The following is a 16,016-nucleotide window of genomic DNA, read 5'->3' on the forward strand; positions in this document are numbered from 1 at the left end:
TCTCCATCCTTTTTGGAACCTCCCTTCAGCAAGAGCTGTTGTCAACCTCCAACGTGTCTCACACAATTTTTTTTTCTAGCTGGTCAGCTCGGTCAACCCAAAGGCAGAAAATAGGACTCAGAAGAGAGATTCAGTGGGGGAAAAGAGGGTTAAAAACAGAGCACCTCCCAAAAGCCATAAACCAGAAAGTGCCTGGTTTGGTTACATACTTCACAGAACTCGCCCGGTGTCAAAAGAGAGTTACAAATTGGACTCTGTACTTGGAACTGTAATTGTAATCTAGACTCTTATCGACCGGGTGCCAATAAAAATAGGTAGGAGTCAAAATTAATGAGCCCCTGGGTTTATCCATCTAATGGCAGGAACAGCTAAGCAGGGAGCAAGTGGCAACTATTCCAAACAAATTGATTCAGATGCTTCTGAATCTGGTCCACAAGGCCTCTTTCTGATAGTCGCTTCCCTCTCCCCTTGCTGCTTCTAATTGACTATCCTGTCAATTATCCGATAAGCATTTGACTAGTCCTTCATGTCCCTAACAAAGCACCTGCATGTCACAGCCAGACAAGCTGAAACATGAAACACCCTCTGCACAGGCCAGCCGACGAATCGGGAAAGCATCTGGCAACCCGGATAGCCAGGGAGATGGCTTCTGAGGAGGTGCAGGAACAGGTGCTAACTCAGAGACTTCCCAGCCGGGAGACACCCTAAGGAAGGACTTTGCAAACCGGAAAGCAGCCGCTAAGAGACCCGCTCATCTGTGGGACACTACAAAAGTGATGGTGCAATAAGGAAATAGATGATGGGAACACTGGCCCAAACCCCACGGCTTCTAATGTTTTCATCAGATAACTACTGTTAACTCTGATCAAAGTCCTTCCCCAGGTTCACTGAGACAAGCCAAACACCCAGTTCCCAATGTTTGCTCACAGTAATTAAAAAAAACAAACAAAAAAAACCCCCACACCCTTCTCTTACACCCACACTGCAATCACATTCTTTTGAAAGAGAAATGGAAAACCCCTGTTTTTTCTAACATTGGTAAACCTCTTTCTAGGAGGAAGAACACCTTTTTCAAGAGAGCTCTTTCAGAAAAAGGTGCGTGTGGATGGGGAAGAGGGAGCGCTTTCAGAAGAAGAGGCAAAAGGAAAAAGCTCTGGTGGCCATTCTGTCCGTAGCAATCTGCGAGAGAGCTTCCACAGTGAATGGACGCTATCTGTTGAAAAAGCAGATCACTTTTTTGATGCGCTTTGGCAGTGTGGACGCTCTCTTTCGGAAGAAGATTTTTGGGAAGATCTCAGAAGAAGCTTTTCTGGAAGAAAGAAGCCTGTAATCTAGACATAGCCTGAGCTAAGGCCTGAGTAAGATCTGAGAGCCAGAACAGAGAAGGTCTCCACTTCCAGCAGTCACGGAGGGCGCATCTGCCCTGCGAGGCTAAACTGGAATAAGCCAGGCAACCTGAGCTAGGCTAATTGCGTCGATTAAGTGGAAATAGATCGTTTTGGCTTTGGGCACTGCATACACAACAGTGCTTCCAAGACAGAGCCCTCTGCCCCCCACTTTCTTTACTCCTCGCACACTGAGGGCCACAGGACTCGGAGCAAGAAGCCCGTTATTTCAACTGTATTTCAGAATAACGCTGCTGGGCAGACACAGACAGAGAGCCCATTTTTTGGGGCAGCCTAGTGCTCAGTGCCCTGTGGCAGTGGAGAGGCAGCAGCTCCTGATGCTGGAGATCCTGCAGCCTCACTGTACAAAAAAAAGTCAGGACTGACAAGATGCCAGAAATGCCTGTAAAACCCAGGCAGTAGCTCTCCGGTAGCTGGGGAGGGCTGGGAGATGGCCGAGAGGAGCAGGCTGGGGTGGGCCTGAGCTGTGATACCGGCTCCCCAGTAACCCTGGTCCCTGAGGGAGCCTCCAAAGCACAGAGCCCTGGACAGCTGCCCTGAACCATCCTACGGCTCTGAGAGCCCAACATTGGAACAGCTGAGAGGCCAGAGCACACGGCCGACTACTGGAAGACTCCAGTCGAAATTCTCTCTCCCCTCAGCCAGAGAGCAGGGGAATTGAACCTGAGACTCCCCCATCCCTGGCACAGCCATGCCCAGCCTCATACGTTGGGCACCTTCTCTTTTGCCCAGACTCTGAAAGGGCCCAGGCTGGGCAGCCATCTCTGAGCAGGCCTCTTGGCTGGGGCACCACACTCAGGCCAGGCCAGGCTCGGCTCCCATTGGCCTCTCTCCTTCCAGCCTGTGAATTGCTGTGGGGGAGGCAGTAGCGTTACCTGCACAGACGCAGAGACACGGGAGCCAATGGAAATTCCACACTGAAAAGCCCGGCTGCCAGCACCAAGGGAACTGAAGTGTCCGCTGGATTTAGAAGAAGTTTTGTGGATCTCTGTGGAGCCAAATTTGAGACTGTAGCTGGCTAGGCATGGCTGTGCCAGAATGTGGAACTCTCAGGTTCAATTCCGTCCATAGGATGGTTTGGGGCAGCTGCCCTATAAATCAAGGTGAATTAAATCAGCAATTCTGATCATGACTGAAACCAGCAAGCAGGAAACATTCCCTTAAATAAATCAGTTTTACTATCTGGAATTTTTAGTTATTTTCCTGAAGAAAGAGATTCTCATTGATGGTTAGCTGCTGAAGGGTATGCATGGAGAGGCATGCTGTGGCTCACCACCCTAGCAACAGCCTGGGGGAGGCCAAGGGGAGGGGGGTGAGTGGAGAGGTGCGGGCATGTGACAAACAAAGCCATATATGGAAAGGTTGAATCTGATTGGTTTAGAAGTTTGTGTTATGTAACCTGTAACTGCCATGTGCTATAAAACAGCAAGGGGAGGGGCTCCTTGCTCGAGGGGCTCTGGCTGATTTTAGTACCAGGGGCTCTCCCTTTGTGCACATTGAATAAAGTCTTGTTGAATTGAATTGAATTGAATTGAATCGAAGACCCTTGATTCTGCCCAGCACCTGACTCTCTGGGAACCACAAAATCCCAACAGTTTCTTGGCGCAGTGAGCAGGGTGAGAAATATCCTTCAGGATCAAGACCTACAATCAAGTTAGAGGGTGATTTCATTTTTCATTTGGTTGTGTGTCCCTGACCTGACTGGTGACTCTCACACCTTTTGTAGTAAGTGAAACTGGGTGTTGGGGAATTTAAGGGGTTTGTTGCAGTTTTGTAACATTTTGGTTGCAGTCTTAAGACACTGTACTTAGTGTGGGGGCAGGTTAAGCTGTAAGTTCCTCTGACTAAGTGTTGTTGAAGTGGGAAATCAAAGAGGCCATAAGGACCAACAGTTAGTGTAGGGGCAGGTATAGCCATAAGTACCTCTAGTTAATGTGTTGGCTGGCCCAGATCTCCTAATTGGAAATTGTTATTAGTTTGTAAACAGAATTGTATTTAAAGATTTTGAGATTGGAGGCTATTTAGGTTTAAAAAAAGGGAAAGATGAAGGGATTTAGTGATCCACAATATGAAGAGTGTTTAATTAGTGCTTTTATCACTATTGTAGCAGTAAGTTTATAAGTTTTCTTGTTCAGATATCTTGGCTGTATGACTGAAAGAAAGAAGGATGACCAACCCCCATTACAAGTGGGCAACACTGATTTTGTGCATAAAACACAATATTTATCAGAGGAAGACGATGTCCTCAGTGTAGATGTGAGGTTGCTGGGTATAAGATCTGCCCTGTCTCAGTATGACAAGGCATTGAAACAAGGATATCCAACACTTGATGATTACCCAACTAAACATCCATATTATGTTGCCTGTTGGTGTATGGGGTTAAAAGACAGTAAAGAGAAGGACAAAATGGCTGGCATGTGTTTAATTGTTGAGTATGAACAGCTGGTTAGAAAGTGTGACATGCTAAAAGGAAGGGTAGGAGAGTTAGAAGCAGAGGTAGAAAAACTGCAAACAGAAGCAAAAAACTATAAAGAAACAGCCTTGCAGGAAAAGAGATCTTGTCCCTCAGCACCTTTGGACCCTACATGTGGTATGTGGGGATATCAGTCTGGTTTTATGGCTCCAGTGAGAGTGCACACTGTCCTTAATCCTAATCAAGGGGAAGGGGACCATGCTACTGTGAGTCGCCTAGAGCACACTCCTATGAGTCCATCTGACTTGTGGAGCATGTTAAAAGAATTGCCATCTTTGCAGCTTAATAACCCAAACCTAGCCTTCTGGGAAAAGGTGCAGGAGTGGATGGTCATGGGAGGCCTGCATGCTTTTGATGTTTTCACCATGGTAAAAGCAAAATGTCCTGTGCACTCTGACCATCAATTTTGGTTTGCATTTACTGTTAAAGGGAAGCAATATACTTTTACTCGCTTAAGCCAGGGTTTTCATAACTCACCTACTTTGTTTCATAGAGCATTAGCTGATGTGCTGGCAAAGCTGCCAGACATGGCTTCTTGTGTTGTACAGTATGTTGATGATCTTCTTATCTCCTCACCAGATCGCCAAACGCACATGAAAGACTTAGAAGTGATCCTGCAGCACTTGGCAGACAGTGGGGTAAAATGTAATGCTAGAAAGGCTCAGATTGCAAAGGGAGAAGTATCATATCTGGGGTACCTAATATCCAAAGGGTACAAGCGTTTAACTGTTGACCGCACTGAGGCTATTAATGCATGCCCACGACCAACTACGGTCAGGGGAGTTAGGAAAGTGTTGGGGCTATTCAATTTCTGCTGAACTCAAATCCCCAATTATTCAAGGATTGTCCAGCCTCTTAATAATCTCCTGAAGGGTGCTGGTGGCCCACATGAGGCAATTGAATGGACACTTGACTATGAACAGGCATTTACCACATTGAAAAAAAGGCTAAGTACTGCCCCAGGGTTGGGACTTCCTAATCCATTAATGCCTTTTACATTGTACACGCATGTCAGTGAGGGACATATGGCAGCAGTGTTAATGCAAAAACATGGGGACAAACAGCGCCCAGTAGCATACTACTATTCTAAACTAGATGCTGTCACTCAAGCAATGCCACCATGCCTTCAGGCAGTGGAAGGAGCTTCTATGGCCCTAAATCAGGCCACACCACTTATTGGTTCACAGGATGTAAATATTGTTGTACCTCACGCTGTCCTTGCTATTTTATCAGGGAAGAAATCCTCAGCAGTCCATGTGGCAAGATGGACTCGATGGAAAACGAGCTTGCTAATGGCTTCGGTACATCTGCAAAGAGCGTCATCGTTAAACCCTGCCACCTTCATGCCTACCCCAGATGAGGGACACCCACATCATTGTTGCCTTGAGGAAGAGCCCATGGACGTTCCATTGGTAAAAGAAACTGAAATACCTGGTGCCCCTTGCCTATATGTGGATGGTTCTTCCTTCTATGTGGATGGCAAGCGACACACAGGATGGGCCGTTTGTACTCAAGATGGACAGCTGGTGACACATGGCAGTTTGCCTGGGGCATCTGCACAAGTAGCAGAACTGCAGGCATTAGTTGCAGCATGTGAAGCTGTGAAAGGTCATGCTGTAAACATATATACTGATTCTAGATATACATTTGGGGTTGTACATGATTATATTAACTTGTGGGTAAATTGGGGATTCCTGACGAGTACAGGATCCCCAATACAAAATGGGGGAATAGTGGAGAAACTTCATGCAGCCATGCAGAAACCTACTGAATTAGCAGTGATAAAAGCGAGGGCCCACACAAAAGGGACAGACCCTCATAGTAAGGGGAACCGAAGAGCAGACGAACTAGCTAAACGAGCAGCAGTGGAAGGTAAAGAGATGCAATTGATTGCTGCAACACAGCCTCTCATTAAAACCCCAAACTTTTTTGAATTACAGGACATCCAACACGCTGCACCAAGGGCAGAGAAGTGGTTATGGATGGATAATGGGGGCAAACTGTGTGATGATAACACTTGGAGAGGCCCAGGAAACACATTAGTGTTACCAAATGTGCTGATGGGAACTATGATACAAATATATCACATGTTGGGACATGATGGAGCACGGAGGGTGATCCACCGGATGTGGGACACCTGGTGACATCCTCAGCTTAATGCAAACGTGCATGATTATGTGAGGAGGTGTGTAACATGTGCTCAATGTAATTCTGCTCCCACAGTGAAAATGAAAATGCAACATTAGCCAAGACCAACACAGCCCTTCACACAGTTACAAATAGATTTCATTGGACCCCTACCAAAGTGCAGAGGGAAAGAATATGTTCTGGTGATCGTGGATCACTTTACTAAGTGGGCAGAAGCTTTCCCAGTGGCCAAGGCCACTGCATCTGATGTAGCTAAAATATTGATGACCGAAATAATTCCCCGATGGGGATTTCCATGCTTCATTGATAGCGACCAAGGTATCCACTTTACAGGGAAGGTGATGAAAACAGTATGCATGTCACTGGGGATCAAACAGAAATTCCACTGTCCCTCCCATCCCCAGAGTTTGGGATTAGTAGAAAGAGCTAACCGAACCATTAAAAACAAACTAACCAAACAGATGTTTTCTGCTACAGGGAAAGACTGGGTCACCAATTTACCAGTGGTTCTCATGTCTATGAGATCCAGTCCTACTAATCCACATTCCTTATCTCCTTTTGAAATGCTGACAGGGCGGGCGATGAGGACGCCAGGAAATCTGTGCATTGGAGCGGGGGAGTTGTATGTCATGGGTGACCAGCTTGCTGAATATTGCAAATTGTTATCTCAGTGTGTCTCACAGTACCCCCGAACTGAACCAGACCCAAAGGCTAGTGAAGAGGACACATGTGAGGTGCAGCCCGGTGATCAAGTACTGGTGAAAGCCTATAGAAAATGAACCTTTGAACCAGCCTGACTGGACCTCACATAGTTCTCCTGGTAACTCCTTCAGCGGCCCGGGTCACTGGAATTCCAGTTTGGGTGCACCTGTCACGAGTAAAAGTATACAAGGATGACACTCAACATAGGGCACAATAATCTCTGTTTACCCTATGGACTACTTGAGGGCCATTCTCAGTATTGTTAAGTGTTTTATTGATGTAGTCACCTGGGGAGGAGCCACTGGATCAGTTGTAAATGCCATTACTCAAGCTATCAAATCTCATAATAGGGACTGGGTTGAAAATTTGTTAGTAGCAGGGATGACAGTTTATTGTGGTGAGAATAGGGCTCATGTCTAATTAATTAGATATCACCTTAACTCAGCAACATAGTTGGTTAGGTCCTCACTTTTGTACTCAGCCATCTATTAAAAACTACTAAAATGTCTGAGCAAGCATTGGTCTGGAATGGTGTTATCATACTGGCATGGTGTTAACATGAAAGTTGTAGCCCAGATAGGAGACTTGCTCGTGTCACAGGTGCCCTGTTGGGTGAGAGTTCTCAAAGACTGAATGTCTTCACCTTGCATGATGGCAGGGGAGTGGTCTCTATTGATAATGGGCATTTTGGAAGGATTATTCCATATTTGGAGAGGTGTTAATTCCTGTGGGTTGGTCTCCTGGATTGGAGGCTCAGCCCTTCCACCCACTCCCATTCTCATGTCATAGACACCTGTGTAGCTGAGTATGTAATAATGGCTGGAGATAACTATATAGCTTTCCCATGGGACCAATGTTCCATCCTGGGAGGATGGGTTTTGCATATAAGAAACATGGAGTCAGGACAAGCCCTATCTCAAATGTTGGGACCTGACTTAATGGTGCATGTAATGTTTAATTTAATGGATGATATAACAGTGAAGAAAGACTCCACTACCTGGTGTGGATTTGGGTATTTAGCTTTGGAAAGTAAGCCTGGCTTGAACATCTCGTACTTCCTATTGTGGAAGATATTATGAAAGAAGTGGTAAGGCAATTACAGTGATTCCGTGGATAGAAGAGTTTGCTATTGTGGGAACAGAGATTCCCTGGGGATGGATTTCAGTTGTGTTTTCGCAATGGATATGGTGACTTACTTTTAGTGTACATACCATTATGTATTAAAGGTTGAATGTATTGTTTAATTCTGTTACCAAAACTGCAATTAAGTGTTGATAAGGTCAATTATAGCTCCTAATAAATACAAGGAAGTGGTGTTAGTGGGGTCTAAGAATTGTTCTTAGCCCCAAAACCAAATGGGGGAGCTGAAGGGTATGCATGGAGAGGCATGCTGTGGCTCACCACCCTAGCAACAGCGTGGGGGAGGCCAAGGGGAGGGGGGGGTGAGCTCGGCATGTGGAGTGGAGAGGTGTGGGCATGTGACAAACAAAGCCATATATGGAAAGGCTGAATCTGATTGGTTTAGAAGTTTGTGTTACGTAACCTGTAACTGCCATGTGCTATAAAACAGCAAGGGGAGGGGCTCCTTGCTCGAGGGGCTCTGGCTGATTTTAGTACCATGGGCTTTCCCTTTGTGCACATTGAATAAAGTATTGAATTGAATCGAAGACCCTTGATTCTGCCCAGCACCTGACTCTCTGGGAACCACAAAATCCCAACACTGTTAAAATGTTGCTGTGTTGATTTGCAATGAAATGTAGCTTTTACACTACATTTAGTAATCCTTTCTAATCAAGAGGATTTCATACAGTTGTATGAATGTATTCAGAATCTTAATTTTAATTATGGTAATGGAGAATGATATTTCTTATTTATTGGAAGGTTTTTAAAAGTCTCTCTCAAGCTGTATTTGTATGGAAATTAGATTTTTTTAATAAGAATTTTAAAACTTTATTAAAAATTACCTTCGCTGTTCTGGAAAATTAAGCAAAAAAAGCAAGAAACTTGCTTTGCATTTAAGACTAATTTGCTTCTTAACTGTATTAGTGAATTGAACTAAATGTTTCTGGTTACTATGTTCTTTAAGATTTTGCTGTTTCTTTTTTATGCAAATCAATAAAAATCATAATTCAGGTCCAAAATAGATATGAAATGGACTTAATCATTAGCTTTGCAATTATCATACTAACAACAGATTTCAGAGTCTCATGTTTAGCCTTTTGACCTCAGATCAGATTCCTAAACTTCTCTGCAAATATGAGGACTAAACATTTACCTTTACTTCAGTGCAATCTGAGGTTCTCACCTACACATTAAAAAGAAAGCTGGAGCTTTTGGAAAATTAGCAGATAAGGTGAGATTTACAATAAAATAGCAATCCTCACAATAGCAATGTGTGTCCTGACAACTCTGTAGCTCATCAAAATGTTTGACCACAAATGCCTTTTCAATAGAAAATGAATGTTAAAACCATTAGAAATGCATTTTCCTATAATTAGAATGTTTCCATTTTTTGATGACATTATGCTAAATGAGATTTCTAATCAAATTAGAGTCAGACTATTTTATTAATTCCCCCTCATCCTTGCTAAAAAAGGAGGAAGAGAAAACAATGAAAGCTTAAAAAATAGCAGAAAAATTGTTTTAATAATGTTTGATTAAATATCAGAGGTAGAAAACGAACATCAGCATTCAGAAAACTAGACTAATGATAGTTGAATTTGATAATTTTTCTGCATCCTAAATATAAAATTAATGTGTTATAAGTCTCCTTCAGACATCCCTGAGAACTGGATGGGGTCAGGATTCTTGAATAAAACACAGCTGCAAAAGAAACAAATGACTAAATCAACGTGCTGCACAAATCTGGAATTCTATTTCTAGGAACATAACCTGATAAGCCCTGGAATGTAGATCACTTTGAATGCACTGCTGAAGTAATGTTTACAGAAAAAGCAAGACAAATTATCACAGGGTTATTTAATCTTTGCTGCTAGAATTTTTCAAGCAAGAGGCAGAATGTAGGAGGGGATCTAAGGAGACACTTCAAAGCCAAAATAACCTACCTGATTGATCCTTCTGAGAAACTTTCACACTCTTCAGGTGTGTTTAAACCTCCTGCGTTTTGTGGAGATGAACTGAAAATGTCAATTATCAAGTTCCAAACAGCCAGTTCTGGCTATGAAATAGCAGCAGCTTTTCCCAGAGCTTTTCCTTGCACTTTTTAAAGGGAATCTTTGTGTGTTCCCAACAGGTGAATGTACTTCCTTCCTGGCAAAAAGCTGCAAAACAAAAGTAACACTTTACCTGGGAAGAGGGAGTCACCACTTGTGTGGGGAGAAGAGTCTTCCCCTTAAAGCAACAGCGACAGGCTTGCTAGGCTGGGAGTGTCTGTCCCAGCAGACTCTGGTATCCAGATGTCTCAAGTGAGCTGAATCTAGTAATGATATTGAAGAGTCTTCCTCTTGCTGGTCTGTGGACTAGAGTAAATTGAATGGCCAAAATTAACTAACTAACTAAGGCAGAGACCACACATCTGCTGTTGGCATCTGGAAGCAACTATATTAATCTATGGTATGTCACAGGTGTAACATTTCACCTGTTTGCTCCGTATTGAATCCAATAATCTGGGTTTGGCTAAAGCCTGTATCCCCGAAATGCCACCAACCTTACTGTTAGAAGCTCAAGAAATGGAGAATCCAGCAAGTCCCTTGTCAGTTTGTTGCAGAAGTTAATGGTGCTGGACTTTAAAACTGTGAGCCTGGTTTCTAATGCTCACTTGTCTGCTTCCAATGGTTCTTATTCCAGTTTTCACATATAGATTAAATAGCCCTTCAAGAATCCATATTTTTTCTTAGTGAAGGTTGTCATCTCTTGCTGAAAGGCTTGTGAACTCCAGAACTTTATACGTAGGCTTGGTATAATATTATATATATAACATTTGTATATGTAGGAAAACTTCAGAGGACAATACTGGTGTTTATTATTCCTTGTTCCACTGTACCCTACTCCCGTTTTTATCTATTGATATTTTCAGAGACATGAACAATTATGTGTTTTAAGTATTTTTTCAGGATTTAAAGTTTTCATAACTGCAGGAATGTTTTTGGGTGGAGGGGTAGTCAGATAACAGTAAATGTTGAAACTAAAAAAGTTATGAATGCGAAAAATAAAATACAAGCTCACATGCCAAAATATCCAAAGTGAGAAGTATCAGAGGGGTAGCCATGTTAGTCTGAATCTGCACGAAATTTTATGCTCCAATCTGTGCCCACAAAAGCTTATGCTCCATTAAATCTGTTAGTCCATAAGGTGCCACAGGACTCCTCGTTGCTTATCCAAAGTGAATATCCTTAAACAAGCCTCTAATAAGTTCTCAAGCAACGTCTTCCTCACTGTGCCTGTTTGCACGGAGAAAGACACCAACCGGCAAAGGTCTGACCCTTCTAAGCCTCTGTACCCAGTATCCTTGTATCAATCTCTCAAGGCCGACTCCCCTGCTCGCACATCCAAGGGTCCCGTTAGCGAGGCTCAGATTTTGTCACAACTTATTTTGAGAGACAGTCACAGACAGGCCATGGGCCGTGAGAAAAGTGAACGGAACCTGAGAAGCCGGTGACCTGTCTGTGGCTTTCACTAAAAATGGACAAAATCGGGAGTGAGGGCTCTGGGGTCCCTGCCACGGCTGGTGTCCGGGCGCTACCTGTGGGACTTCTCTACCAATCCTCAGACCTTCACCCACAACAGCTGCGAACTCGGACACCCCCACCCCCACCTCCAGGCTCACTGTGGGTTGGAGCTCCAGGGTCGGTGGCTAGGAGCTGCAGCGGCCCTGCGACCTAGTCATTGAAAGCTCTGGGGTCCTTGCTGGGTGACAGCCCCAGCCCCACAGCCTGGATCCAAAGCAGAACAGGCCACGTAGGTCTCTGCCGGCCACAGGGACTCCAGGACACACTCAAAGCCTCCCCTTGTCCCTACAGAACAGACGGCAGAAAAATCTCTTCCCCATTATTACTGGGCCTGAGGGCCGGAGCCTGCAGGCCTGGCATGGAGCCTTCAGCCCAGCAGGGCCGTGGCTGTGTCTTTAAGAGACGCCTCCAACCTCTTCCCATGACAGGCAGTGAGATAACTGCCCCTTTGCACAGCCTGCCTGTGCCACTGCACTTTTGCTTTCCCTCTCGCCCGGGCTGCAGGCGGCAGGCACAGAAATCCCTTTGGAAGGGATGGAAATGGCGTGTGAAAAGGGCGAGGAAAAGCCGTGAGACCGGAGAACTCCGCAGCTGTTCTGTAGCCAGGGGCTCGGCTGGGCAGGGGGATGCACTGAAATAATGACTTGGAGTGTCAGTCACTGCAGCAGAACGAGTGAAGTTTGATCCCACCCTGCAGACGGGGACAGTTCTCTGAAGGATTCATCAGGTGGGTTAATTTTGCTTCACAATGACCCTTCTAGCCAGCGGTTCCCAACCTTTTCCAGCTGGGGACCCCTGTTAACTATTCAGGAAGACTTGGTGACCCAGGACAATTCAAATATGGGGGGAAGGGGGAGGGGCAGAGCCACCTGGGGAGACACTTGGTGACCCTTTTGAAATATGACCCATAGGCTGGGAAACCCTGTTCTAGCCCCTCACATGCGCTGTGTGTTGCTTCATCAGATTATTGAACCAAATGTTCAATAATCCCCTGAGATTTGTTTTACTCTTTCTGTGACCCCCACATCACAGGGACACTGAAAATGATTTATACGCCGGTGCGGTTCCGATCACTTTCCTAGCCATGGAAATCAAGATTTAAGACTCAGGCGGAATTAGTCGTTTGTTTCTCTTGTGCCTTCCATGGGCTCTGAGTGTCAAAGACAAGGGGAGGTGTTGCCTTCCCAAAACGACCGGGGGGAGGGCCACATTACTGTCTGGCTACTCCAATGGAGCTGTGCTGGAGCAACATGGCTGCCCAGCTGCTCCCGGGGCTGGAGCTGGGGGGATCGTGGTGGGACTGGGGTTGCTTGGTGCTGTCGGTGTGTGTGTTGGGGGGAGATGGGGCTGCACATCTGCCCAGCATTGAGGTGGGGGGTGTTACTGCTAACCTTGGACAGAGTCAGCATCCATAATGGGAGGAGCAGGGTTGGAGCCACCGGCCCAGTAGCGTGGAAAGGCAGGTCGGTAGGCGGAGGGGCGTTGCCTTCCCCAGACAAACATCAATTCACCCCCCACCCAGGGCGGTTGTGTTTTATTCAAGACCACTGGGCCTAATCCTGTTCTCAGTCGTGTCTGAGGGAAATTTGTCACAAAATAACCTCCTCTGTTTAAAATACTGGCAGAGACGTACGGTGCCTCACCCAGCTGCAATCAGTCTGCTCTTCTGCCTGTTCACTTGACAGTCCTTTGTTTCTGATACTTTTAAGGGGAGGAGGGAAAGAAACAATTATTTCCACAATAGGTCCAAACAGAAAATTCATCCTGTTCCCCTTCTGACACAAGAAGGAGCCAAGCACGAGCCTAAAGGAGATCTCAGTTCAGTTGTACTGTGGGAAACATGTAATTTAAAAAGGAGGCATTTTATACCCTGATCGACAAGTATCTCCTATTGTATGAGCAGCCATTGGAAGGGAGAAACCTGGGGAAATCTGTCAGGGTAAAGCTAGTCAACAAATGGAATCCATGTTCTAAAATGAAAATTTTAAATTATTTTTGTTTTATATATTTCATAAACTTTTCTAATTTAATCAAATATTATGGAAATAAATCTATAATCTATGTATTTCAATTTTCAGGAGGGGGAGGATGTCCCTAGCAAGAATAAGAAAGGGAATTAATAAAATATTTTCAATTTACTTGGCTATGATTCCCATTTTGACTCAATGTGAAATGTCTCTTTTCTCATTGAAATGATCCTGAAGAAAAAACAGAAATATTCAGCTCACAAGAAAATGAATGGAAATGCTTTTCTAAAACCCATTTTTATCAAAAAATCATTATAACACGTTTTTAACCAGTTGCAGTGTGATCAGATCAGAGCTTCCATTCCCCGGCCATCTGCTCATCCTCTCTGGGAAACCCCACATCTCACATTACTCTCCTTTGAGAAGTTTTTCACTTTTCATTTAGGCCTTGTTGGCATTTATATTGGGCAGCACACAACAGTTGTTTCCATGAGGAAATAGGCAATACAGAGCAGATCGACTGCTGGTGTCAACGTCTTTATTTACAGTACAGCTACGCCAAGTGTTCCAACAGCCACACCTGTCCTGACGCTGGAGTCCACAGATTGACTTTATCTCTGCTATTGAGGGGGTTTTCAGTGAATTATTGAGGTTTTTTTTGTCTGGGAGAATAGCCATTCGGGGTGTCCACATGTTAACCCCCACAAGGACAATACACATAATTGAGAAGGTGAGGGGGGCTGGTGGCCTGGTGGAAGGGGTGTGTGGCAGGCATCAGCTGGTGATTTATCTATAGACAATTTCAGTCTGGATCAAACGGACGGCTCTGCTCACCAGTCTCCAGGAGCCACGTCTGTCTGATTTTCTGAGTTCTAAAACCAAGAGGGTTCTGCCCCTTGGCACGAAGAGTATTCCATGAAATGCTGGAGTTGATTGGAGGCAGCATCCAAAGTGATTGTGTTATGCAGAAGCAGGGAAATGCACTGAAGTTGCATGTCAGGCTTTCTTCTGTGTGGCCATAAATGTATCCTGCTCAGAACTGCCTGTGTTCCTTGAGCCCAGGTTGTCAGAAATCACTGTGACTGTTACATTCAATACGTTGTTTCTTTGTTTTCTCTCTCCTCTCCCATCCTCTGGATCGTCTCAGGGTGAGATGAAAATTCTTTCCATCTATGACAGCTCCAGAGTGAGATCATGTCTATCTCATTTCATCATTTTCTTCCTCACATGTTACGTGCACAGGCTGGAATCAGGTAGGAATGCCTGTGGCTGCATCTGCTTCTTACAGGATTTATTTATTTATTTGCTTTGATCTATTTGATCTCCTCAGTTAGTCCTGAGTCACTATTTGACACTAACTGGAACAAAAAACAGCCTGCTCAGTGTGTCAATTCTAGTCCAAACAAACAACCCTTGTTAGGAGTGGGGTAAAACTTGGTTAGGGGTTGAATTTCAAATCTCAGTCACAGTGCTGTGGGAATGCAGGATTTCCCTAAGCCCAGCTATAAGTGTTACCCCTCTGCCTGGGAGCGCCAGTAGCAGCCAGGGCTGGGTTCAATATCTAGAGCCTCCTCTCCATCCTCCAATACAGAATTGGCTCCAGCCTCCCCCTGTAACCTGGGAAATTCATGTACAACCCTGGGAGCAACACTCCCCCCTTGCAGGCACTGAGTCTGAGTGTGGAAAAGACACTTTCCATAGAAGGGCAGGAAGTGACGTGGGGTTAGTTTGGGAAAACACCACAGACAGGTTCTTAAATACAAACCACGAGTGACAGTCCCACCCCAAGCAGGCCGGGTGATGCGCCTTCCCCTCAGGGTCTTAAGTCCAGCAACCCAAACGTCCCTTTCACACGCCCCACCCTGTGGTCTGCCCACCCCTCTCCATGCTTGCCGAGGGGGCAGGCTGGACTGCGAGCCTCCCGCTGTGGGGTGGCCTGATCCTACAGTGAGGGGAGGGGTTGGCTCCCATAGGGTCCTCCCACCCTAAGTCCGCCACAGTCCATGTCTGCTCCCCATTGACAGTCATGGCCCTTGGCCAGAGCAACCCCAGAATGATGAGGGGCAGCCGCAGGGCTCACACTTGTCTGGGGGAGGGGGCAGTAAAGAGGCAGGTTACTTGCGCTTTGGCCACTCATCACCTTTCTGCGGCCAGCCTGCTGCCGCTCCTGGTGCCTCCCACCCGCTCTGGTTGCACCTGGCGGCAGGGCTGGGGCCGCTGTGGCAGCACCATGGGAAGTGCCTGGAATGGGACTGAGTCTCACAGAGTCACACAGGAGAGAGACGGATTCACCAGGCAGGTGACAGGGGCTGGCTGAGGGGCCCCCTCATCTGTGAAAGGCCCAGCCCTGAGCCTCTCACCCTGCCGGTACCCTAAAGGGGGGGGCAGAGGGGACTGAAGCTTCCCCCCACTCAGATTTATACAGGGACTTTGTCGGTTGTTCCCCTTCGTCAGGGAGCACGGGGAAAGTGCCCAGTTTGCTGCATCCCTCACTCTGGCTGGGGAGCAGGGGGAAGATGAGCTGCGCACTTTGGTCTCGCTCCCTGGCAGGGACAGGAGGGGGAAGGGCCAGCAGCCCTGGTACAAATCTCTGGGGCAAGGGGATTCAGCCCTCTGCTGTCTCTGCCCCCCC

Source organism: Pelodiscus sinensis, chromosome 19, assembly GCF_052426305.1.
Source record: "Pelodiscus sinensis isolate ZL-2025 chromosome 19, ASM5242630v1, whole genome shotgun sequence".
Lineage (NCBI taxonomy): Eukaryota > Metazoa > Chordata > Testudines > Trionychidae > Pelodiscus > Pelodiscus sinensis.